Source organism: Petromyzon marinus, chromosome 5, assembly GCF_048934315.1.
Source record: "Petromyzon marinus isolate PM22_M1 ecotype Great Lakes invasive population chromosome 5, UKy_Petmar_22M1.pri1.0, whole genome shotgun sequence".
NCBI lineage: Eukaryota > Metazoa > Chordata > Hyperoartia > Petromyzontiformes > Petromyzontidae > Petromyzon > Petromyzon marinus.
Window position 1 is genome coordinate 8,922,136 of NC_133671.1, and position 24,473 is coordinate 8,946,608.

Consider the following 24,473-nt stretch of genomic DNA (forward strand, 5'->3'; position numbering starts at 1 on the left):
TGATAATATTAAGCCACCTCACTCAAATTCTGGCCCTGAATTTAAACGCCTAATCTTACAGTTGCCAAAATTATTGTGCCACAGTAATTAATTGCACTGCAGTTAAGAAACCGAGAACCACGAGTTTGATTCCCCGGCCATGGCTAAGGTTAGTTGCGAGCTGCGTTTAAGTCTGTAGTGGGCCTCTGCTAGGTCGACTCAGCATTAGATAGAGGTGGGGCCAGTCCTGGTGCTGGTCACGTCATTGCTTTGTCTGGCATGCTCGCCTTAATAGGAGCTCGCTGAGTGCACTTTCCCGAAAAGTCTATTAGGCTATACAGGGAACCGCTGATTTTTGGTGTTTACAGGAATTTTGGGAGTCCTGAACTCTAAAACATTACACATTTTTTCAAGTTATAAACAACTCCATTGACGGCTATTTCTTACAACAACATCCAAGCATCATCATCATCATAACGCCTTGGCGACTGTGTAAAGTCGTTTTGGGCTAACTGATGAGAAGTAAAAAGTAAAAAAAAAACACAAAACCAACCCCAGGCTTTAGTGGAGCACAACGCCTTTGCTGAAGTGGCCGCGTGTTCGCTGAAGAGCAGCGAGCGGGTGAATCTGGCCCCGGCCTCTTTGTGGCGAGCTCAGATGGCGGTGCGAGGCCACGCCAGCCAGGGGAAGACGCTGACCTTGAGAGCCCTCTCTGCCTAAAGATTGTTCTTTGTTATTATTTTCTTCCCCCTTTCAGAAAACAATTGCCGCTCATCTCGTTGCGCTGCGGATTTTCATGAGCTCCGTCATGGCCGTGTGGTGGTTTTAACGTGCGCACAACATTTACATGGGGTTGCAACAACTGTGGCCCAGAGCTTCGCACGTTTGGGCTACAAGCCCCGGAAACCCGGCTTCGATTCCCGGCCACGGCCACTGGCAGCTGCGAGCAAGTGCCGAGCCAGTCCCTTAACCCTCTCCCCCGGCACCCACCCACACTAACCAGCATGGTGAAGTATGGTCAAACAAATAAACACCGCCCCCCCCACCCCCCCCCCCCCGCCATAGCATGACAACAGATTTCTAAGGGGTTGACGATAATCGTTTATGTTGAGCCGACACCAGACTGAGTTCTCCTTCATTGAGGTGCTGCCTTGATGTAGTGGTGGCGTTTGTGAGCGCTGCAGGGCTGAGAAGCTACCCTAGAGTGGGGGGGGGAGGGGGGTGGTGGGGGGGAGAGGGGGTGGTGGGGGCTACCCTAGCGACATTGAGCAACGTGTGGGCATGGCGAGAGACACGGAACCACAGGGCAGCTTCGGCTGGCTCTCTTGGCTCCTGGACAAGCCGGGCCACCGTGGATACCATCACCACCACCACCACATGCCATGGTCCCCATCCACTGACGACCATACGATCATCACCACGTGTCTAATACTGGACAAATGTACCAGCTGTGCAGCTATGCGCAGAAGGAGCTCGACAAGGGAGGAGATGCTCTCTCCCTTTGCCAACGTGGTGCAGTGTGGTGAAGTATGGTGACGTAAGTATGATTTATAACATATATATATAAGCCAGCAAACGATGCATACACACAGAACACACGCGGCTACGCAGGCAATGCCACAAACACAAAGATCCCCCGTACAGCCTTAACAGGCAGTTGGGCCAAGTGCTGCTAGTGCTAACCTGTGCACTACCACTCCCCGTATGGTGCACACGCACAAATACAGGAGGCCACACGATGATGAAACACGCAATTGCGTTCAACTAAATATTTGGTGACGGTGCTGCGTTGGCAGTGATGCACAAGCACAATTAAGAACAACAACAACAACTCGACACGTTCTGCGTCAACAGCACGGTGCGCGTGCGTGGCTATGAATAGGAATAAAAGTTCATCATAAGCGACGTTCCGGGGGACTGGACTTTCTTTATAGCTCATAAACAGCTACACAACAGTACAACAAGCAAAACACAAAGGTATACAAAACTACAGCAAGCTGTGACCCCATCATAATTAACCACATGGTGAACCCACGACAAAAAGGTCCCCCGTGTAGCCTCAACAGACTGTCGGGGCAAGTGCTGTTAGCGAGCACCTCTGAAAGTCAGCATCACGGCTGGCCGCCTTTGTCTCCCTCGTGGTGATGATTACACACCGCACCAGGCACTCATTTGAGGCTGAGCCGACCTACGGGAGACCCAGGACCGGATAAGATAATCGTCAGTGGTGTTGGTGGCCGCGAGCAGGAATCGAACTCGGCTGGCTTGGATTTGTAGCGCAGCTCGCCAACCACTATGCCACCCACCAACACACACGCTGTCCCCCCCCACCAACACACACGCTGTCCCCCCCACCAACACACACGCTGCCCCCCCCCACCAACACACACACGTGCTGCCCCCCCCCACCAACACACGTGCTGCCCCCCCCACCAACACACGTGCTGCCCCCCCCCCACCAACACACGTGCTGTCCCCCCCCACCAACACACACGGGCTGCCCCCCCCACCAACACACACGTGCTGCCCCCCCCCACCAACAAACGCGCTGCCCCCCACCCCCCCCCCACCAACAAACGCGGGCGCATTTTGCAGAGAAAACACGCGCGCGTGCACGTTCATACATAAATAATCACACACATTAACACGCACGCACACACACACATTTTCCGCAATAAAAATCGTAATTTTGTTAAAAGCTGTGAGCGACCTCTTTGGAAAGGGGAGCACGGGATTGGGGGGAGGGAGCGTCCGTGGGGGTGGTGGTGGAAGAGGGGGTGGGGGGTTCTGTCATTAAAGGAAAAAGGGCATTTTTATGATGCCTCCACTAGTCCAGAATGTTACATCTGTGTGGAGCACCGGTCATATCTCTGACACGATCTCTCTCTTACCTCTGACATTGACTCCCAACTCTGACTCATAACTGTAACTCAGAACTCCTTTCACCAACATTGACGCCTATCTCGAACTCCCATCTCTTGACACTTACTCCTATCCTTATCTTCGAACACCGGTGCTACTTCTAACACAGCCTCTTATCTCGAACGCCATCTCCTATCTCTTACACTGGGGACTGCCACCCGCCCCCCCCCGCCCCCCATCTCTCCCAGTACACTCGTACAAGAAACAAGTGACTGTATAGGCGCGTGCGCATTGATCCACGTCCCATTATTTACCCAGGTGAGAACCCACCGAGATTCATCATCCCTTGGAACAGGTCTCTAATTACTCGGTAATTGGGACGCACTTTTACAATTCACTTGCTCCGGCTCGTCATTTTCCAAGGTGAGATTGGAGAAACTCCTGCGAATAAGAACATTGGCTTTCGGAAATGAATTGCTAGGGAAGGATACCGCATCTGAACTGGGCCCAGAGAGTGACCAATGCAGAAGAAAGAAAAAAGGGTGGGGTGACACGTAGAAGAAGATGACCTGATGATGCAGGCAGTGATGACAAGGAAACTGGCACTGTGTGGACATCATTTAGTAGGGTGGAACAATAGGGAAATTAAAACGTGTGTTGTTCGAAGAATTGGAAGGAACCGTGAAGGGGGGAAGACCGAACAGCGAATGGCTTGATGACAACATTAGAGATTGGTGCCAAAAAGACAGAGGAAAGTGGAAACAAATGACGAATGGTGCAGTGGACACCTACAGGTTATCTGCCCACGGATCGTGATGATGATGATGATGCGAATACATTTGGAACCTTTCACAAAGGCGATCCCCAATACAAAACGTTACACTCCATCCGCTTGCCACAGGACACCCCCCTGTTGCCATTGAAATCTGAGAAAAAATATCTTTATAGCTCATCGGATTCCTCCAGTATAAATAAAGAATTTGATTCTGAAATACACGAGGGGTTTTCTGGGAAACGTCTGCTCTTTGCTCTCACGCTCTCACTCTGCCTCTTTCTTCCATCTCTCTCCCAAACTGTATTCTGCCCTCCCCTCTCGTGCTCAGACTTGCCGTAAGAGTGATGCATTGTTTGGAAGACGCTGTTTTAAACATAATTCACATTTTCCCACAATTACACGGAACCACCCCCAAGACACCACGCGCACACACACACACTCATACATCCACGCACATACAGACGCACTCACATACACGCATTCATGCATACAAGCACACGTACTCACACACACAAGGACACAGATTCCCCCGTATAGCCTTAACATACTGTTGGGGCAAGTGCTGTTAGCGAAAGCTGCCACAGCACACCCTGAAGGGGTGGGTGGCCAACACCGCGCCCGGCCTTGATAGGTGCTCACTAAGAGCACTTGCTGTAACAGTCTGTAAAAGGCTATATGGGGGATCTGTGTCTTGATGTACCAGTATGAGTCAATGGATTAGCGTATTTATGCAGGTATGTGTGTAGGGGAGCGGTAGTGTAGTGGTTAGCGTGCTGCGTTTTGAACACGGTGAGTTCGATTCCCGCTCGCGACCCACACCAGTGACGATTATCTGAACCGCTCCTGGGCATGCCCTTGGTTGACTCAGCTTCAAATCAGTACCTGGTGTAAATATCGCCACCAGGGAGACAAAGACGGTAGGGCGTGGTGCTGGCCACCCACCCACTCATGTGCCGTGTTCACCTAAATAGGTGCTCGCTAACAGCACTTGCCCCAAAACTGTGTTAAGAGTATATACAGAGAGGGAAAAAAGTATTTGATCTCCTGCTGATGTTGTACGTTTGCCCACTGACAAAGAAATTATCAGTCTATAATTTTAATGGTAGGTTTATTTGAACAGTGATAGACAGAATAACAACAACAAAATCCAGAAAAACGCATGTCAAAAATGTGATAAATTGATGACCCAAAACACACGGCCAAGACAACAAAGGAGTGGCTCAAGAAGAAGCACATTAAGGTCCTGGAGTGGCCTAGCCAGTCTCTAGACCTTAATCCCATAGAAAATCGGTGGAGGGAGCTGAAGGTTCGAGTTGCCAAACGTCAGCCTCGAAACCTTAATGACTTGGAGAAGATCTGCAAAGAGGAGTGGGACAAAATCCCTCCTGAGATGTGTGCAAACCTGGTGGCCAACTACAAGAAACGTCTGACCTCTGTGATTGCCAACGAAGGTTTTGCCACCAAGTACTAAGTCATGTTTTGCAGAGGGGTCAAATACTTATTTCCCTCATTAAAATGCAAATCAATTTATAACATTTTTGACATGAGTTTTTCTGGATTTTTGTTGTTGTTATTCTGTCTCTCACTGTTCAAATAAACCTACCATTAAAATTATAGACTGATAATTTCTTTGTCAGTGGGCAAACGTACAAAATCAGCAGGGGATCAAATACATTTTTCCCTCACTGTAGGTGATGAGTGTATGTGTGTAATAATGTATGCGAGTGTGTATGAGTGTGCATATATACGTGTGTGTGAGTGTATGACAGAATGTGTGCATGAATGTATGAGTGTATGTATGAGTTTGTGTGTATATGAGTGTATGTGTATATGAGTGTATGTGTGTATGAATGTGTGTATGAATGTGTGTATGAATGTGTGTATGAGTGTATGTGTGTATGAGTGTGTGTGTGTATATGAGTGTGTGTGTACGTGTGTATGAATGTGTGTGTATATGTGTGTATGTGTGTACGAGTGTGTGTGTCTGCCGTTAGCTGACGCCACACAAATTGACAAACCCTTAAATCTAGAAGCGCGCGAGAGAGATGTGGTCGTCCGTCCTCTCTTCCAGTAAAAATGGAAAGGGGGGGGATAGAAAAAAAACTCAATTAATAAATTACCTCACGTTGCCTGGCAATGGGATTTAAGGGATTCGGTGGAAAATGGAAAAAAAAATGGAAAAAGCTATAAATTATAAAATTACATCATTTTCGCTCGAAAGTAATTTTGAAAATTGACAGGTTAAAATTATACGTTTTGTAGACGCATGCAAGCACGCACATTAATACACAAACACACACTGACAAAGATCCCCCATATAGCCTCCAGCCGTTGGTGCAAGTCCCGTTAGCGAGCACCTATAAAGGCCGGCACGGCACACATGGGTGGCCAAGGCCGCCTTTGTCTCCCCAGTGATTTTGTTTACACTTCGCACTGAGTGCTCATTTTTAAGGTTCAGTCCACCTATAGGGGAGGAGGCCCAGAACCGGTTCAGATATTCATCACTGATATTTGGCCCATAAGCGGGAATCGAACTTGGGGTAGCCGGGTTTCGGAGCACAGTGCACAAACCACTCCACTACCACTCCCCACGGACATCCCACGCACGCACGGTCACAGTCGCAGTCAAGAGCCTTTATTTAAACAGATGAGAGCCCTCTTCTCGTCATGGGGTCTCTTTTGCAAGAGAGTTGAGATCAATGTAATAAGGGGGGGGGGGGGGGGGAAACTGGGTTCTAAATTAGTCAAGGGGGTAATTCATTAATAGTTTATCTCGGGTTAGATCACATCGTGTACAATGTCAGTTTTTTAGTTTGTCAACTACATCCCTCCACCACCCGACAGAGCCAATGTTTATCATGTTGTCACGCCACGGGCAAACGTGCCGATTGATTTGGTCTTTCGGCAAACCCGGAGGAGGAAGACGGAGAGGCAGGAGGAACAACGAAGAGGCCATGGAAAATTTGACAATTGTCATAGCGAGATTTGATTGGCTCCGATCGGGCGGTGGAGGGCTTTAGCAACAACTAAATATTCCATTACACCTCAACGATCTAAATCAAAATACATTTATTATGAATGGCGATACTGGGCGCGAAAACCTCGGTATGGAAACTAACGTTATAAATAAGTAGACTTTACATTGCATATGTAAACATCTACACATACAGTCATCATGCGCCAGTGGGGGAAATTCCACATTCCCATGGCAGGGACGCACACCTCACGATAGGACTAGCACTGTTGTGGTTGCTCATTCTATTGACCTGCCCGGAGTAATGACAGGTCAGATCAACCACTGACCTAGGATTGAACTCGTGCCTTTATGACCGTGCGGGTCAGTCTCTCTGGAGCGGCGCCAGCACCCTACCCCCCCCCCCCCCCGATGAATTTAATTAAAATTTCAAACGCATATCTGCAAATTCACAATCGGCCCACTCCATGATGAAAAACTGCTCATGGTGTTTTAAACAGCCTGCTTTGGCACTGCAACAGTGTCCCGGATAGTACGTGAACCATTGATGAGATTTAAGCTTTAACAAAAAATATATTGAAAGTCTTCTATTTAATAGTACACGTCGCCGTGTCTCCAAACTAGGATTCTTTAATATGTTATTGTTCAGTTTGAATGCTACGTTAGAAACACTAAAGTCGGTGCTCTCCATCTTTCCTGGGTGAAAAGTGGGCGAAGTTTTTTTGGCCAATCCTGGCCAGTTGGCTGAGAAACTGAATGAGTTTCGCGACTGCAGTGGGAGCCGTGAAGATGGGACGCTACCCCGGTGATCAGCCCCTAAAGCGTTTGCGTGGACACAACGTGCCCTTGTTAAGCACTGAAGTTGGTTAACTCCGCACTTTGTCATCAACGGAATTTACTCCGCAAACGTCTGTTGTCGGCCGACCAAAGCTAGTGGGTGGCGCTATGCGTAACCACACAAACCAAGCGAATTTTTAGAGACACGCAGCTCAAGGGACCCTGGATTCTTGCATTAATAGTGGCGTCTCAAATATCGTCTCAAATTCAAATACGTAGCAAAATAATTCACGTGAAAGCCAACGAATCAATCTCGACTCTATTCTGTCTGCATCACCATTCTTTCATCTCACTCCTTCTCTATTATTGCCGACATGTATAATATCTCACGGCACCGCTACCTTTTATCAGAAGCAAACAGACTCCCACAGACTCACACGAGACACCCACAGGCTCACGATGACAGCCACAAGGCTCGTACAGAACCACGCAGTATCGCAGACTTACACAAACGGCCAAAGATACACACAGACTCACACGGAATCACACTGCCTCAAAAACAATCATGCAATCATGCAGATGCACACAGACACACACACACTATCTTCCGTCATCGCATTTGGATTTTTAAATGGAAAACGGGAGGGGGGAGGGCGGTGGGAGAGACCCCCAAAAGTAATGTCGATGGGGCCAGCACCCCCCGACTGCCCAAGGACTAACCTCCCATCTCGTGAGCGTGGGGGTGCAAGCTCAGCCCAGATCTCTCAATGGCCGCACAGTTCTGTATGGGGCAGCAACTCACCCCGCAGACTCGCAAAACTTTCCAGCCAGCGGTTTGAGAGGTGGGGAAATGAAAATCGTGAAACGGCGCAGAGATTTCACTCAGACGGAAATAAATGCAGATCCGCCGGATGTGTTACCGCCCACATTATCGTCCCTTTTAAAAGCTTCATATATTAGGTGTTTTTTCGCCTATGAAATTAACTTTGCTTGAGATGCTTCGTGCACTTCTGAATTTGGAAGCTGTGCGTCCATGAATTGAGCAGCTGTGTTTATGCCAGACGTGAACATGGAATGCTGAGAATCACGAGGATCCCTTAGTCTAGTCCTCTAAGGCTTGGTCATGACCAGTGGACCCTGGGAATCATTAAGGGTGCCTTCGTCTGGCTCTCTGAACCTTTAGATAATACAATTCATTTGAAAAATCCTAAGGGTGTTTTGGTCTGACTCTATAGAGCTTCAGGCACTAACACTGTCCTTCCCCCGTACCTCCGATCAGCAGTTGGCTACGTACAGTGCGAATGAAGTTCAAAATGCATACGTACTTGAAACCCTAAGAATGTTGAACCCCAAGCCTACTGGGTGAGACTGTGGGCAGAGAGATGAACTCACGACCGGAAGAGCTTCGAGATCAACTTGGCCAATTGTTCTTGCGAGGTCGATAAAATATTCACCACTTTGTGATTGGCCTCTGCCACAAGAATGCGGAATCTCCCACTTTTATCTCAGAGCGACACACTCTGAGACTCTTGACCTCGACTGGGAATGCTCAGTGGCCCTTAGCCTGACCGACTTTGCATCGGGCATTCACAGTAAACCCCGCGCATCTCGTCGGCGCCTTAGTCTGGCCCAGCGAGCTTCGATAAATCTAACGGAATATTTGGTTGCAAATATATAAATAAACCCATCGGGGGCCCCAAGATGTCGGGTCTGCAAATTGAGTCACATGACTCCCGGTTTCCCATAAATCTAATTTCGATATTCAATGCTCAATTTTTGTATGCGCTCTTTATTTCATTATTTAGAAACGTTAACCCTTGCTCAGGCCCAAAAGCGAGTCTCAAAATCCGTGACTGCTGGGGGGGGGGGGGCATGCGCCGTTTCACTTCCTCCAGCGACTCGCTGGAATTTGGAGTAACAGGTCGAAGGTGACAATTCGATTATTTACGAGCTCGTTTACGCCACATCCATCGCGTCGTTTCTCATTTATTTCCTCTTCTCTATGTTCTGCCCCTTTTGCTCCATAAGGCTAAATATAAAACCCGCGTATAAACTGCGTGAAATTTGTACCACCAATAGGTCAGCTATCGTCACGAGCGTTACTCGATGCACGTGCTTCCGGGTGTAAGCGTCAATTTAATATTTATGCGTCGTGACACGATCAATGCCCTCTTGTTCTCTTACCTCGCACCCCTCCCCTGCTGCTTTCTTAGGGACTCACACGGACTCAAACAGACTCACACAGACTCACACAGCCTCACACCTGCAGACTCGCACAGAACCACACAGACTCGCACAGACACTAAAAGACTTACACAAAATATACACAGGAATTATTCCAACATCTCAGTGTAGAACCAACCTGATAACGTAAGAATCCGTGAAGCAATTCTGAATAAATAAAGGACATTTATGTATGTATAATTCACTGTGCGAAGCCTGTTGAGTCAATGGCACTGGGTTATGCCTATCCATTGTATGATTTAGGCCCTCATCATGTGCCCGGCTATTGTAACTCATAAAATGGATAACATCTCCAGGACCAATAAGCCAAATTATTGGCTTAAAGTTCAATTTAGTTTTTTATGATTTCAAGTTTTATAGTACACGTTGCGAGCATTCAAAACGACGCCTCATTCTGTGAAAGTGGTAGAACGGCCTAGAAGATGTTCACTGGACGAAATATGAACATCACATTCCGTTCCGCGTCAAAACTGGCAACACGTCCTAATTTTGCATGGAGCTGTGAACCACCCCTTCAATAGACGGGGGGGTCCTTGCTCTTGACGATTGTCATTTCACCAACATCGGTTCAAAGGAGGTTGATGAGACACCGCATGTAGAAACCGGTCCACAGATTGTTTTTCTTATGTTGAATCAATGCTGCTGAAGTTATCAGAAGTTGTTAAAAGTTTATTTCCCCCCAAGTAAAAAAAAGCCTATCGAGCCGAGACGCTCTTTTTCAAGGGCGATTCAGTCGGAAGACATCAAAGCATACCACAATTACAGGTTTATAAAAGAAACTTAACGAGTGCAATTATGTTGTAAAATCACATTGACACTTAACCTTCCGTGAATTTATTAGTCAGTTAAAGTGAGGACAGAGACGGCAGAATGGAGATGCCGCCAAGAGACGAAGCCAGATGGTTCCAAAACTTTTGGGGCAGCTACATTCAACGCTTTTGAGCATTCCCAATGCTTTTGCGCACAGAGACAGATGCAGAAAGGGGACACGTTGCCCGGGTATCTAACTTATCATGAACACAACAGATGCGGTTTATCTGGCCATGGAGTGCTACAGTTAGAACACTTGACCCACAATCAGAAGGTCACAAGTTCAAATCCTGGTCGAGGTTAACTCAACACCATCGTCAGCGTAGCCCTGTCTGTGGTGCCACTTCAAAAGGAAGTGAACAACGTTTACCCTGCAAGGAGACCAAGGGCCCAAGCCAGAGAATTGGGAGGTTTCCACAGCCACATCAAAGTTGCCATCGTAAGCGAGTGCCACCATCATCCATGGACTGGTGGTCAATAGATGTCCCGATATGGATTGGGCCACCCCCCCCCCCCACTAGGTAGACTCAGCCTTAAATGAGTAGCACCTTTGTTGGGTGACAATGTGGTTTACGAGCACCAGTGCTAATTGCACCACGACCTCCCTCTCATAAATAGGTGCTCGCTAACAGCACTCGCTCCAACAGCTAATCTCTGTGGGTTTGTGTGTGCATCTTGAGTATTTTACAAAATATCCCCACACTGAGCTTGTGTACATACCGATTCAATGTGCGCATGTATTATGTATGTAAGTATGTATGTGTGTATATGAATGCGCGTTTATGTATTATTAAGGACCACCACTTCAGCAGGCATTATAGAGCATTATACACTTACACCTAGGTGCGTACAGTACAGTGGCTGGCCGGGGGGGGGAAATGTTGTTTCCCGTCAGAGGAACTCGGAATTTCCACCACTGGCTTAGGACCGCCGTCTATAGGGCTGACCCACACTCATCTTATGCGGAGAGAAGATCCTTAACCTTGATTTGAGATGGTCGTCGAAATTATCAACTTTCGACTGCATATTCCCTATTCGGTGCCGCACGCTGGATTGATGTGAATCAACCTTGAAGAATACCTACTTGTTAACTTTCCAACCTCCTTTATTGAAAACAATTTGAGCGGGAGACGTGGGAGATGTCTGCACTGCCCTCCGCTGCCCAAATCAAAGCCCCCACAGCTGCCTATGGCACCTGTTATTACAGGGTCGTCACCCGTCCAAGCAATGCCCTGGCTCAACCCGCCGATTAGATTCTGCTATCTGATGGAAATGGGGCCTATTCCAAGGAGATGTGGTCGGAGGCCGTGTGTGTACACAACGTCTGTATCTCAATAGGATAGTTGACCGTGAGGATGCTTGCTATGAATGTCGCACCGCCAGGCGGGTGAAGGAATACAATTATTTTAACCCTCCCAGAAAATCTGAGAGCTGACGAGGTTCAAATTTAGTCAATAAAATTACAGTGAAGCGGTGGCTCACGGATCAAGAGCACGGGGAGCCAGCACCACTGAGATCCTGGTTTGGAAACTTTGGTTTCAGCCACAAGTGGTTAAACCAGAGTTGTCATTAAAGTGATTTAACCGGATTTGCAAGTGTAGGAGAGTTGACGGTCTGAGCCGTTTCACGCAATGAACTTAGCACCAAAAGAATATGTAAAAAAAAACTAGTTTTTCAATGCACACACTTTTATTTACACTGTAAAGTTTTACATAAATTATTCTCACCCCAGAAATTAATGCCAAAAATGATTTGCTGAATAAAAGGGGGTGGCCTGCATAAAGAAAATCGAAAGAAAGCCACCCACTGTTATTCAGTACATGAAATTAAATACATTTTTGTATGAAAATAATGACATTTCTACTTGAGTGTAAATCAAAGTGCGTCCATTGAAAAACTTGTTTTGTACCTCTTTTTAACCGTGAAAACCATTTGGAATATTTAACTGCTATTTAATTTTACCAGGGAAGGCGCACTAGAGCTATTTAGTTCTTTATCAGAAGCGACCTGGCCGCATATGAGAGGCCAACGAAGTGGCTTATCGTGTGGACATTTATCGCAGCCAAATGCTCGAAGCACACGTTTCCAAATGTGGAGGGAAAAACCGGAGGGCCTGGAAAAAAACCCCACGTGACCATGGGGAGAACACTGCAAACTCCAAATATACAGGCGCGAGAGTCAGCATCAAACCCACGACCTCCTGTATACAAGGCGAGGTAGTTAACATCTCGCCAAGCAGATCTGAGCTTGGACAGTGCGTGGAGATTGGTGTCTACCATGCACAAACAGGTTGTCATAGGGCTGTGGTGCCACGTTGTGGTTATATCCAGTTGTACGGTACGTCTATGCTGCCCGCCTTTACCAATCTGCACTGACCAGCCGGGGTGTAGTATGGTCAAACGGTCTCCACAACCAGCAGGACGTGGCGAGGCCCTCATCCAGCAGTGGATTGACAAAAGGTATCTATGCTCCTACGGGTATTGTGCAGAGCTCATCTCCACCAGTGGCAATTCCACATTCCCACGGCAGGGAGCACCTTTAACAACCACTGACGACTTCGCACAAAGTGGTACAAATGTTATGATCCTGTAGAGATGGCGATGATGGCTTGCCTATGTGAACCCTTGACCATACAATAAATGCATGTGCATTGCGATAAAACAGTCTACGTAATTAAAGTTTGATAGCATGCGGCACGGCTATTACAATTTGAATAACGATCACCCCGATTGCAAAGTAGTGAAATTACATTTAGAACAACACGAAACGAATAACGCGTTTAATTGTCGTATTTGTGATCATTAAGTACTGCACTGTATGCAAGATGGTAAGACACAAAGACTGCAATGGTATAATGATGCGTGCATATGCAAAACGGTGCATATCGCGACACAGTATTCAAAGTGCACAGATTTAGCACTTTAATTGAAAGCGCTTATATCAACAATCATAATGAGTAAATTTAGGCTATTAAAAAAGTCGACAGCATTACGGCATTTAATTGTAAATCATGACCACGGGTTTCTCACCTGCTCGCTCAACTTGAAGCATAACCTGTTGCCCTCAGAGCGTCGGAATGGGCACGACAAAACAAACGACATTGCTGTTCATTAAGATTATAACCATGTAATTATTTCGGCAATAGCAATCGTAGTAATTATTAGAATTATTGTAATTGTTGGTCTCGCGCCCGAGAGGGAACCACAGCGGCCGCTCCGGCGCCATGACGAGCGGCGATGTCAGCGCGGCCTCTCATTGGTCAGAGGCAACCCCAACAGCAGGCGCTCTGATTGGACGAGACGTTTAGCTGCGTAGCTGGGCGCGACCATTCGGAATTTCAATAAGAGGTGGGGGGAGGTCAAATGTACGATTGTTAATCATTAAAATTAAGTTAAAAAAAATCATAATGAAGATTTTTTTGGGTTAGATCGCCTAAGTAGAAATGTGTCCAAACCCTCCGCCACCCCCACCACCTTGTTGCACACGTTCCTCATAATTAATGGCAAAGTAAACCAAAACTAAATATTGATTTTGGTCTGGAGTGTCTGCGGTTCGAGCAGGATAGAAACGCGATAGATGCGAGAGGGAGGCGTGCGACGTGAGTTTTAAATTAATAAAAAAATACCTTGCCAGGTAAGGCCCACTGAGCATTATAGTTCTCTTTCAGAAGCGAACTGGCCACAAATGACAGCTCAACGAAGTGGCTTTGTCACGTGGACATTTATAGCAGCCAAAATACTCTAATAAACGCGTGACGTTGGCTCTAAATGTGGTGGGAAAAACCGGAGGACCCGGAGAAAAATCCACGCGACCACGTGGAGAGAGAGAGACGCGCAAAGTCCAAATATACAGGCGTCGGGATCGAACCGACGACCTACTGTATATCAGGCGAGGTAGTTAACATCTCGCTACCGTGGTGCAAAGGTACAGCCCCTTCAACTGCCTGCTTGCCCCACTGCTGGCGGAAGTGCCTCAACTGGACAGGAGCTCAATAGAGATCGCCCCCTGTAAAGGGTGTTCGGCTTACTGCTCCACGCCGGGCAAAGGTTTTAGAGGAAGGAGGTTGGCGGTGCCCACATTTTAACCCCACCGCTCGCGACCTGCGGGGGTTGAAGAAACTTCCCAATTGCTTCACCTGCGCCCTCTGAATTGCGAGTCCATAGTGCCCACGTCGTGGGGTTTCCCTCACTCCGCGCGGTTGTAGATACACTCCAATAAAAGGGCATACAAAGGGGGGGAAAATCGCGTAGTGCGGACCGCACAGTCAACCAACCCACGTACCGCATTGCACGAGGAGACAGCTACCTGCCGAGTAGCGCGCACGGTACACACGGCACACGAAGTACACACACACACTATTTTGTCCAACGTCTGACCGCGTAGCCGCGTCCGAGCGAATACACAAACCAGATAATATCGCGAATTTTGCATAGAAATAAAGTTTTGCCGCGTTTAACGCAAAATCGCACGAAGCAAAACTCGCACAGAGCAGAAGTGGAACCTGTAACAGTTCCCCCGCTTTCACGAGGTGATGCATTCCTGGAAACCCCGTCGTAAACTGGACCCTGTTTTCCCGCAGACAGTATTGATAGTGGGAACATCAATTTTTCGGTGTTTTCTTTTTTCCTTTTATCGGCCACAATTAGCAGGGCTTAACAGGTAAAGTAAAAAAATACACAAAACTACTTGCGGTTGACAAAAGATTCACGCCAAGCAAACATCGGAGAACCGGACTGACTGGTCCGAGTCGTGTCAGAAGCTGCGTCGCAAGTCAAGTTTCTGCGTCGTACATCGATCCACCGGTGGCAGAATATGAACGTCGTAAAACCGTACACCGCCTGCACATGTATAAACGCAATCGGAGTAATGTTGGCCTTGCGACGTTTCACGCGACGGTGCACGACGGCCAAACGTTCACCTCGATTTCGTGCGGCTGACGACGACGACGTCGAGGGCGGTGTTGTCGTCGTTTGAACGTCGCGCAGCTTGAAGCACGGAGATTCCCGGGAGCCACGTGGACGGACGACGTGGGGGGCTGCGGGGGGCTGCGAAGTGGGGGGCGGCAAAGTGGGGGCAGGAGGGGGGGGGGGCTGGGAGGAAGGCTTCGTCGGGGCGAGCTGTGAGAACGCAGGGGAATAAATAATTAAAATTAATAATCGCGCCGACGACCGCGCATTCTCTGCGTGGGCCAATAATGGCACAAAAAGTAACCGAGTCCTAATGAGACAACGTGAAAACGAAAACCGTCCAAGCCAGTCCAATGTCTGAGCCTCAAGTGCCTCTGGGCGAATATTGATATTTAGATTTGTTGTAAGGGGGGGGGGGGGGGTTTAAACCAGATTTCTGTTTCCTTTTCCCGACTTCCCGCAGCCCTGCTGGTTGTAGATGTTGGTCAACGCCCCATGGTCCTCTATAACTTTGGCGAATGCAATTTTACAAGAGAACAGTTTGTTGACTTTATTTAACTGAATGTCCTTTATTTAAACCAGACGGGGGTCCGATCAAGCTTCAAAAATGTCTATTTTGGTAATTTGAGGACAGAGTGGCTTTAGCTATCTATCGACACATTTTATATATACATAGAATGATCATTATTAAGTTGTGGATACGTTGTTTTATGTAATTTTATGGAGCACAAATTGATCACCTCTTTTAGCAAAAGAGGATGATGGCGATGACGCGTTGGCTGCTGCTGCTGCTAATGCGAATTCCACTAAATGGTGAAGTTTCTATTTAAAGCTTTCGTGACTGCAAGGATTCAACTTCTTTGGTTCTTTCGGTAAAGTCACGTAGAATGAGAATAAAATAATAAAATAAAATTAGACAATAAAATTCTCACGACGTTTCGGCCACAACACAAATAGCCTTCTTCAGGTGAAAGAACAGAACTGTCGGGACGACAGAGCTTCAATTGTTGGGACGACAGTGCTTCAATTGAAGCTCTGTCGTCCCGACAGTTCTGTTCTTTCACCTGAAGAAGGCCGCTTGTGTTGTGGCCGAAACGTCGTGAGAATTTTATTGTCTTATTTTTATTTTATTATTTTATTCTCATTCTACGTGACTTTACCGAAAGAACCAAAGAAGATGAAGTTTCTGTTGTCACCTACTGCTGATGAGACTGCGGATGGCAATGCTGCTGCTGCTGCTGATATGATAACAATGTGGCTACTACTACAACTGCTGCTTGTGCTGCTACTACCACTGCTGTTTTCTGTGACCCCGGCAATGACTTAAACTCATGACCTCACAAAAGGAAACCTGGCTTCATTCTTCACCACCATTATCACCATCAACCGATTAGCACGGTTGGCTACGTACGGTGCGAAAGAAGTTCAACATGCATAGAGTTGAGCCAGATTCCTTCCTGGAGGAGCAATGCGATTGTTCCACCACACGGCCATAAGCAATGTGAGAGGCACAGCACTGTCACCACTATAGTAAAAGTGCCATACCACAGGTCGCATCCTCTAAGCTCGCGTCCCAAACGATGAAATGCCCCCCTCAGCAAATTTGTAATTTACTGAGGACAAACGTTCCCCCTGCTTTCTTTTTGCGTATTACGCAAATGCAGACGATTTTGTGTCAATCGGATGAAACCTTGTGCATGCGGTTTGGGGTGAGTGTGTGTGTGTGTTACATTATGCGTGTGTGAGTTTGAGAGTGTACGTGTTTGTGTGTGTGTGATGGTACACAGTGGGGAGCGGTAGTGTAGCGGTTAGCGCGCTGCGCTATGAACCTGGCGACCCGGGTTCGATTCCCGCTCACGGCCAACACCGGTGACGATTATCTGTACCGGTCCCGGGCCTCCCCTAGGTCGACTCAGCCTCAAATGAGTACCTGGTGCGGTGTGTAAACATTGCCACTAGGGAGACAAAGGCGGTCGGGCGTGGTGCTGGCCACCCAACCCCTCGTGTACCGTTCCGGCCTTCATAGGTGCTCGCTAACAGCACTTGCCCCTACAGTCTGTTAAGGCTATATGGGGGATCTTTGATCTTTGATGGTACACAAGTGTGTGTGTGTGTTACATTATGCGTGTGTGAGTTTGAGAGTGTACGTGTGTGTGTGTGATGGTACACAAGTGTGTGTGTTACATTACGCGTGTGTGAGTTTCAGTGTATATGTGTGTGTCTGTGTGTGTGTGACGGTACACAATTGTGCGTGTGGGTGTTTGTTCAAGAGTTAATGTTTTCACGTGTTTCGAAGTGCGTGAGTGTCAAGCAGTGGCACAGTGGTTAGCACATTGCAGTATGAACCCAGCAGACATCCGATTTAGATTCCCGCTCACAACCAATAACAGTGACAGCGAGTATTTGAACCTGTCCTGGGTCTCCGCTAGGTCGACTCAGCCTTAAACGAGTACCTGGTGCACTGTGTAACCATTGCCACTATGGAGACAAAGGCGGCCGGGCGTGATGCTGGCCACGCCCGGTGCTCGTTAACTTCACTTGCCCCAAAAGTCCGTCACGGCTATACGGGGGATCTTTGTCTTTGTTTTGTGGTGCGAACACTGCTTCACCAACTGGACACCATGTTGACCCAGGTTACAATCCCGTCCATGCCTGCACATCACCATCACCACCACCACCACACGAGCACAATCTCACAGTGCCCAGCTCTCCTTTTGGTAAAGCAGGCACTGAGCCTCCCCTAGGGTGACTCAGCCTTAACGAGAACCTAAAGGCAACACACGCTCGTCAAAATAAATAAAAAAACACCGCCCTAATAAGCAAGAAGATACGGAATATTCGACGTTTCGGGCGATGCTATGAGGACCATTCCCCGAAACGTCCAATATTATATATTTATTTTGTGTGTGTCGAGTTTGTGTTTTTTTTTGTGTGTGCTTGTTTAACCGCTGCCAACGCAGCAGCAGCGGCAGTATCAGAAATATATGTTAAACTTAAATCAATTTCAGCGCGCCAAACATCAGCCCTGGAGAGACAAAGGCGGTTGGGCGTAAGCCTTTGCCACCACGTGTGTGTGTCTTTTTGACCTTAATAGCTGCTCGCTAACACCACTTGCTCCGTGGGTCGATGTGGGTGAAGATGACATATTTGTGTGTGTGTGAGAGTGTGAGGGAGTGTGCGTGTGCGTGTGTGAGAGAGAGTATGCGTGAATGTGTCACATGTTTTTTCAGGATTTCATAATAAAAAATAAAAACCGAAAAATAATTAAACGGAAAGCTCATAAAATCATGAAAAGTGATAAAAATGTCAAAGCGTGAAAAACGCGCACGTGAGCTCATAAACTCACACACACACCAACACGTACACTCATACATACATACATGCACACATACACACCAACACACTCAGACAAAGACACTAATACAACAAAAGAAAAAGATCCCCACCGTATAGACTCAACATACTTTTTGGGGCAAGTGCTGTTAGCGAGCATCTATGAAAGCCAACACGGGCCACACGAAGTGGTTGGTGTTACCAGAACCAATCATCCTTGGCCACCGTTGTTTCCCCACTACTGATGTGGTACACACCGCACCAGGTACTAATTTAAGGCTGAGTCGACCTTGGGGAAGCCAAGAGACTGCGTTCAGATATTCAGCACTGTTATTGCTCGCGAGTGAGAATCGAACTCGGGTAGCCGGGTTTACAGCAGAGTGGAACGTTAACTGCTACGCCACCGCTCCTCAATATACTCAGATATATATACACAAAAAGCCAAAGATTCCCCGTATAGCCTTAACAGATTGTTGGGGCAAGTGCTGTTAGCGAGCACCTATGAAGGCCTGAACGACGCACGAGGGGGTGGGTGGCCAGCACCACGCCCCACAAGATTTGTCTCCCGAGTGGCGATGTTTACACACCGCACCAGGTACTCATTTGAGGCTGAGTCGACCTAGGGGAGGCCTAGGACCGGTTCAAATTATTGTCACTGATGTTGGCCGTGAGCGGGAATCGAAACTCGGGTCGCCAACCACTACACTACCGCTCCCCACACACACAAACGTGTACACACACACGTTGAGCACTATGGGTTACACGTGTCACGTACGATTTTTTTGTGAGGCAGCGCGTGTCTTTCTATCACGGACGGACAAAACAAGAACGGAACTGAGCACACGGAGACACTGACAGACGGGCAGACTCCTCACACGTGGAGACAGTGAGAGGCAGAGGAACAACAATGAGAGACGTGAAAGGACGCACGGACAGACAGAGACAGACACACGTGGAAAGAGACAACACAGAGGTGACACAACAAGAGACACGTGCGGCTGTAGAAAGACCTGGAAAGACACAGGAACAGAGAGGGAGGACAGAAAAACGTGGAAAGCCAGACACGGAGACAGACGTGGAGAGATTGGGACCAGACAGACACACACAGGCAGCGCGTGCCACCGAGAGACAGGGGGGCTGCGACATACACACAAGGAAAGTAAAAGGACACAGGGAGACGGGCATACGAGAAAACAAAAAAACATACAAAAACAAAGATCGTTCTTGACCCCTCTAACCGTGACGTGTCCTACTCAAGCCCCACTTACCATACTCAAGTTTAAATTATGGCATTAGCCCCCATAAGCTCTCGAATTCGCGTCTTCCTCTGTCCGCATTGCACGCTTTCAGATGCGATTCTGCGGCCGTCTGGAACGCTCTTCCTTCCGATATTCGGAAGCCAAATCAAGACTGAAAACTAATTTATTTAGAACCGATGTTTGCGTTTAGTTTGTTGCCCTTTCCCCGCACCTCCGATGAGCAGTTGTTGGCTATGTATGGCGCTAAAGAAGCTCACATGCGTCTCGGCGTCCCTCTGCCACTTTTTTCAGACTTTCTGATCCGTTGCTTTCGTTCGGGGACCGCTGCGTCTGAACCACGCGTCGCAGCAGCACGTAGCGTTTCACGATAAGATTCTGAAAAAAACAACAACAAGCATTCGCGGTTCTTTTTCTCACTCCACAAACGTGGAAGCGCAATTCTCCTTCGTCCTATGGCTGATGCAGAGCAACAGCGATCATCTTGCACCGGGGTGGTTGAGCCGAGTGCATCGCTGTGATGACGCCTCCTCCTTCGTCATTTGTGAATCGGCCATTGGGGTCGTTATGGTGTTCAAACGGTTCTGTTCTGGGTGATCGCAGTCGCACACTGCCCGAGAATTATTGATTGAGAAATCCACACGCGGAGCAATTGAGGCACACCGGCAGACACAGGCAAGTTGACCCGACTCCCTCCTGGCTTCACCAACCCCGCACTGATTCGCGTGGTGAAGTATGGTCAAACAAAGCCCCCACCACAATTCGATGTCTCAACACAACGTGGGTAGAGAGGCCTTCGTGTCAAAGGGCTTGCACATCCACGTGTGGGTATAAAACAATGCGCATACTACCACCTGTGACTGAGTATGCGAGTCCATAAAATACTTGTCAAACTGCCTATATACACATGTGTATATATATCCTGTGCCACTAAACATGAATATACGCGTGTACAGGTGTCTGTGGCTACGAGTGGGGAGCGGTGGCGCAGTGGTTAGCGCAACTACGCTACAAACCCGGCAATACAGAAGTTCACGTCCCTCCCCTCCAAACCTTGCGAGACACAAGTTCGATCCCCGTGCCGGCACCTTAACAGGTGCTCGCAAACTGGCACTTGTCCCAACAACACTACGTAAATTAAAGGCCATGCATGCATCGCACGTGTGATGCATGCACGTGTGATGCATGCACGCGTATGCAAAGACACACGGACACTCCGTGTAAGTGCACGTACAAGTGTGTGAGAACATGCATGTTGCATGTTGTGGGGAGCGCTGCGCTACGAACCCGGCGACCCGGGTTCGATTCCCACTCACGGCCAACACCGGTGACGATTATCTGAACCGGTCCCGGGCCTCCTCTAGGTCGACTCAGCCTCAAACGAGTACCTGGTGCGGTGCGTACAAAGGCGGCCGGGCGTGGTGCTGGCCACCCACCCCCTCGTGCGCCGTGCCGGTCCTCGTTAGGTGCTCGCTAACAGCACTTGCCCCAACAGTCTATCAGGGCTACACGGGGGATCTTTGTATTTGTTGCATGTATACGGAGCGGTGGCGGGGTGGCGGAGTCATTAATTAGTAATGGCAGCGATCGGGACAACAATAACAAAGCTGCTCTCCCGTCGCCGTGGAAACTCCGTGTGCGCCTTTTAAACAATGACGGGCACCGCCTGCACCACCCCCCACCCAATGTCCTCTCTCCCTCCCCTTAAAGGGGACGTGGGAGAGGTGGAAACGATTCACAAATTCGCGAACGCGTGTCGGGGAGACCCTCCACCACCCGTCGTGGGCTAGTTGGGTAGCGTTGGGGGGGGGGGTTAGCAACAAATACCGCACTGGTCGCAACAGCAGGGCTCAAATGATTTGGGGGAGAATATCGAATTGCGACTTTTCTGACAGATATTGCGATTTGATTTGCGATCCCAAATGTTTAAGGCAAGCTTCAGCATTACCACGTGATACCATCAAAAATATGAACTGCTATATGTGTATTCTAACGCAAGAATGAGAACTTAAAAGATATGCATTTATTAAAATGTTTTCATTGAAATAGAACAACCAAACATCGAACAATTATTAAGTTAAATAAATAAAGTTATTATAGTAATAAAAAAATTCCAATAAGAAAGTAATGGGATTTTTTTTCAAATCGCAAAAAAAAATCGCAGGCTTTGCGATCTGCTCATCGCATTGCTTCAAATTGCGATTTGAAATCGATTAATCGTTCAGCCCCAGACTCGGCTCTGTCTGACCGCCCGCACCCGCCGTTCCCAACAACAACAATAAAAACACCCCACAATAATATTTGTATTCGCTATTCTTGTTCAAGAGGCGCTTCTGTAGGCTCTCTCTTTAAAACAAGTTTTACCCTTTGTTAAATGTCTTGTTTGCTCTCTATTGAAGGGGAAAAAATGACGTGTTTACTCCGTTTTCAAAACTACCGTGTGTACTCACGTTAGAGAGTACCGTGTGTACTCACGTTAGAGAGTACCATGTGTGTACTGGCGTTAGAGAGTACCGTGTGTGTACTGGCGTTAGAGAGTACCGTGTGTACTCACGTTAGAAAGTCAGTGTGTACTGGCGTTAGAAAGTCAGTGTGTGTACTGGCGTTAGAGAGTACCATGTGTACTGGCGTTAGTCCGTGTGTGTACTGGCGTTAGAGAGTACCGTGTGTACTGGCGCTATCTTATAACGCGCACCTGTACTAACTGTTCGTCTTGTTAAATAAGCTCTGCGGACTCTTTCCTCTCCACTCAACGAGACGGGTAAGACACAATCAATTAAAGAGGCTCTGCATATACAACTCCATTTGCTACCTGTATCCTCGGTCCATCGTTACAATTCGTCGTGAATGCCCTCTCCGTTAAACAGGTTATCGGGTGCTCTTTCGACTAAAGAGGTCGCAGGCTTCTCTTTCCCATCTATTAAGGGCGCCTTCTGTACGCTTATTGAGATGCCTCGTGAATTCTGCCCATTAAAGAGGCTCCGCGCAACGTTACATCAATTCAAAAGGCTGCGTGTACTGTACTGCTGAAACATTAAAAAGCCCACCTATACACTCCGTCACTTAAACGGGCTCTCTGTATTAAAGATGCTCTACTTTCCTCGTCATGCGTTTGTATACTGCATTCAACTGATCCAATAACGTCCCCTTCAAAAATACGAGGTTCTGCATTCTCTCACTGTTGCACGGTACTCTCGTGCAGAGGCTGTTGCTTTATATGTTAAATAGGTTCTGTTTGTTAACGAGGTGGGTCCGTGTACTCTCTCGACCATTGAAGAGGCAATGTATATTCTCGGATTATTAATACCTGCGCGGTATCTTATCCTTGCACCGCTAAATTAATTTGAAGAAACGCCGCAAACTCACTCACTCTCTCTCTCTCTGATCCACATCATGTGAATGAATACCCGGTGTCTACCTGCAACACGCCTCTCAAGCCAATCCCTGTGTGTGCCACACAACATTCATACAACGGGATCTTGTCTAGTCTATTCTTGGTGACCAGGTCTAGCCAATCCGCCGCTGAACTTGAGAACCCCCTCCGCCCCGGTTTAAGCCCAGGTTCGAGTCTATGACGGGGCCATTATGGAGCCATCCAAAGAGAGCCATGGGGGAGAGAGATATACCCCCGGTGCCCTGGGGCTTGACAAACCCTAAGCTCTCAGGAAATGCAGCCTCAGTTTCTGATCTGGCCCATTGTGAAACCAAAACCATTGGAAACAAAACTGTGCAACAGGCGGAGTTTGGTTAAAAAGCTACGCGCCACCACCACCACTACCACGACGACGAGGAGGAGGCAGACGTGTGTACACTGCAGCACACACGAGTGTGTTGAGGGCCAGGAGGAGGGGCAGAGAAAGATGAAATAGGATCGGTGGATATGACTGTGGTAGTGGAAAAAAACCGGGTGAGGTCTGATCACGATCCAGTGCTTTGGGGGGGGGGGGGTCATGGTTGGCGGATTACAAAACGAACCTCGACCCTGCTGGACTGTTAAGGTTTCCAGCATACGGGGCAGTATGACAAGTAGGTTATGTGATCGAATCGGCGTGGACTTTTGAGTGCTATTCCCGTGTTTGAGGTTTTGGCCAAGCCTACAGATCCACGACCCTCCTGAAACAAGCTCGGCGTTCACTGGGCACGTACAGGAGTATAGGTTCGCATTCGACATGCCACTTTACAATATGACACGGGGAAATATACCACAATGATGCATTCGTAATTCTAATTTCTACTCACTGAGTCCCCCCAAGATCCCTTTCCAAATCCGTGTTTAAGTCAACTTGTAGTTATCATCATCACCATGAATCACCATCATTAATCATCAATAATCATCAATAATCATCATCCATCAACATCATTCACCATCATTAATCAGTAATAATTATGTCATCATCAGTCATCACCATCATTAATCATCATTACCAATAAACATCAAACACCATCATTAATCATCATTGATCATTATCAATAAACATAAATCACCATCAATAATCATGAATAATTATGTCATCCTCAATGATCACCATCAATCACCATCATTACTCATCATTAAT

The 24,473-nt window shown here is 47.8% G+C and overlaps 1 protein-coding gene across 5 annotated transcripts in view; it reads right to left on the reverse strand.

Annotated features, from left to right (window-relative positions):
- CASZ1 (castor zinc finger 1) overlaps window positions 1-24,473 on the reverse strand; it is a 140,016-nt gene that overhangs the window by 100,792 nt on the left and 14,751 nt on the right. For all 5 annotated transcript variants that reach the window (XM_076061156.1, XM_032946848.2, XM_032946847.2 and 2 more), the window contains exon 2: window positions 15,340-15,538. The gene's annotated coding sequence lies outside the window, so the exon portion shown is untranslated. The remainder of the gene's footprint in view (window positions 1-15,339; window positions 15,539-24,473) is intronic.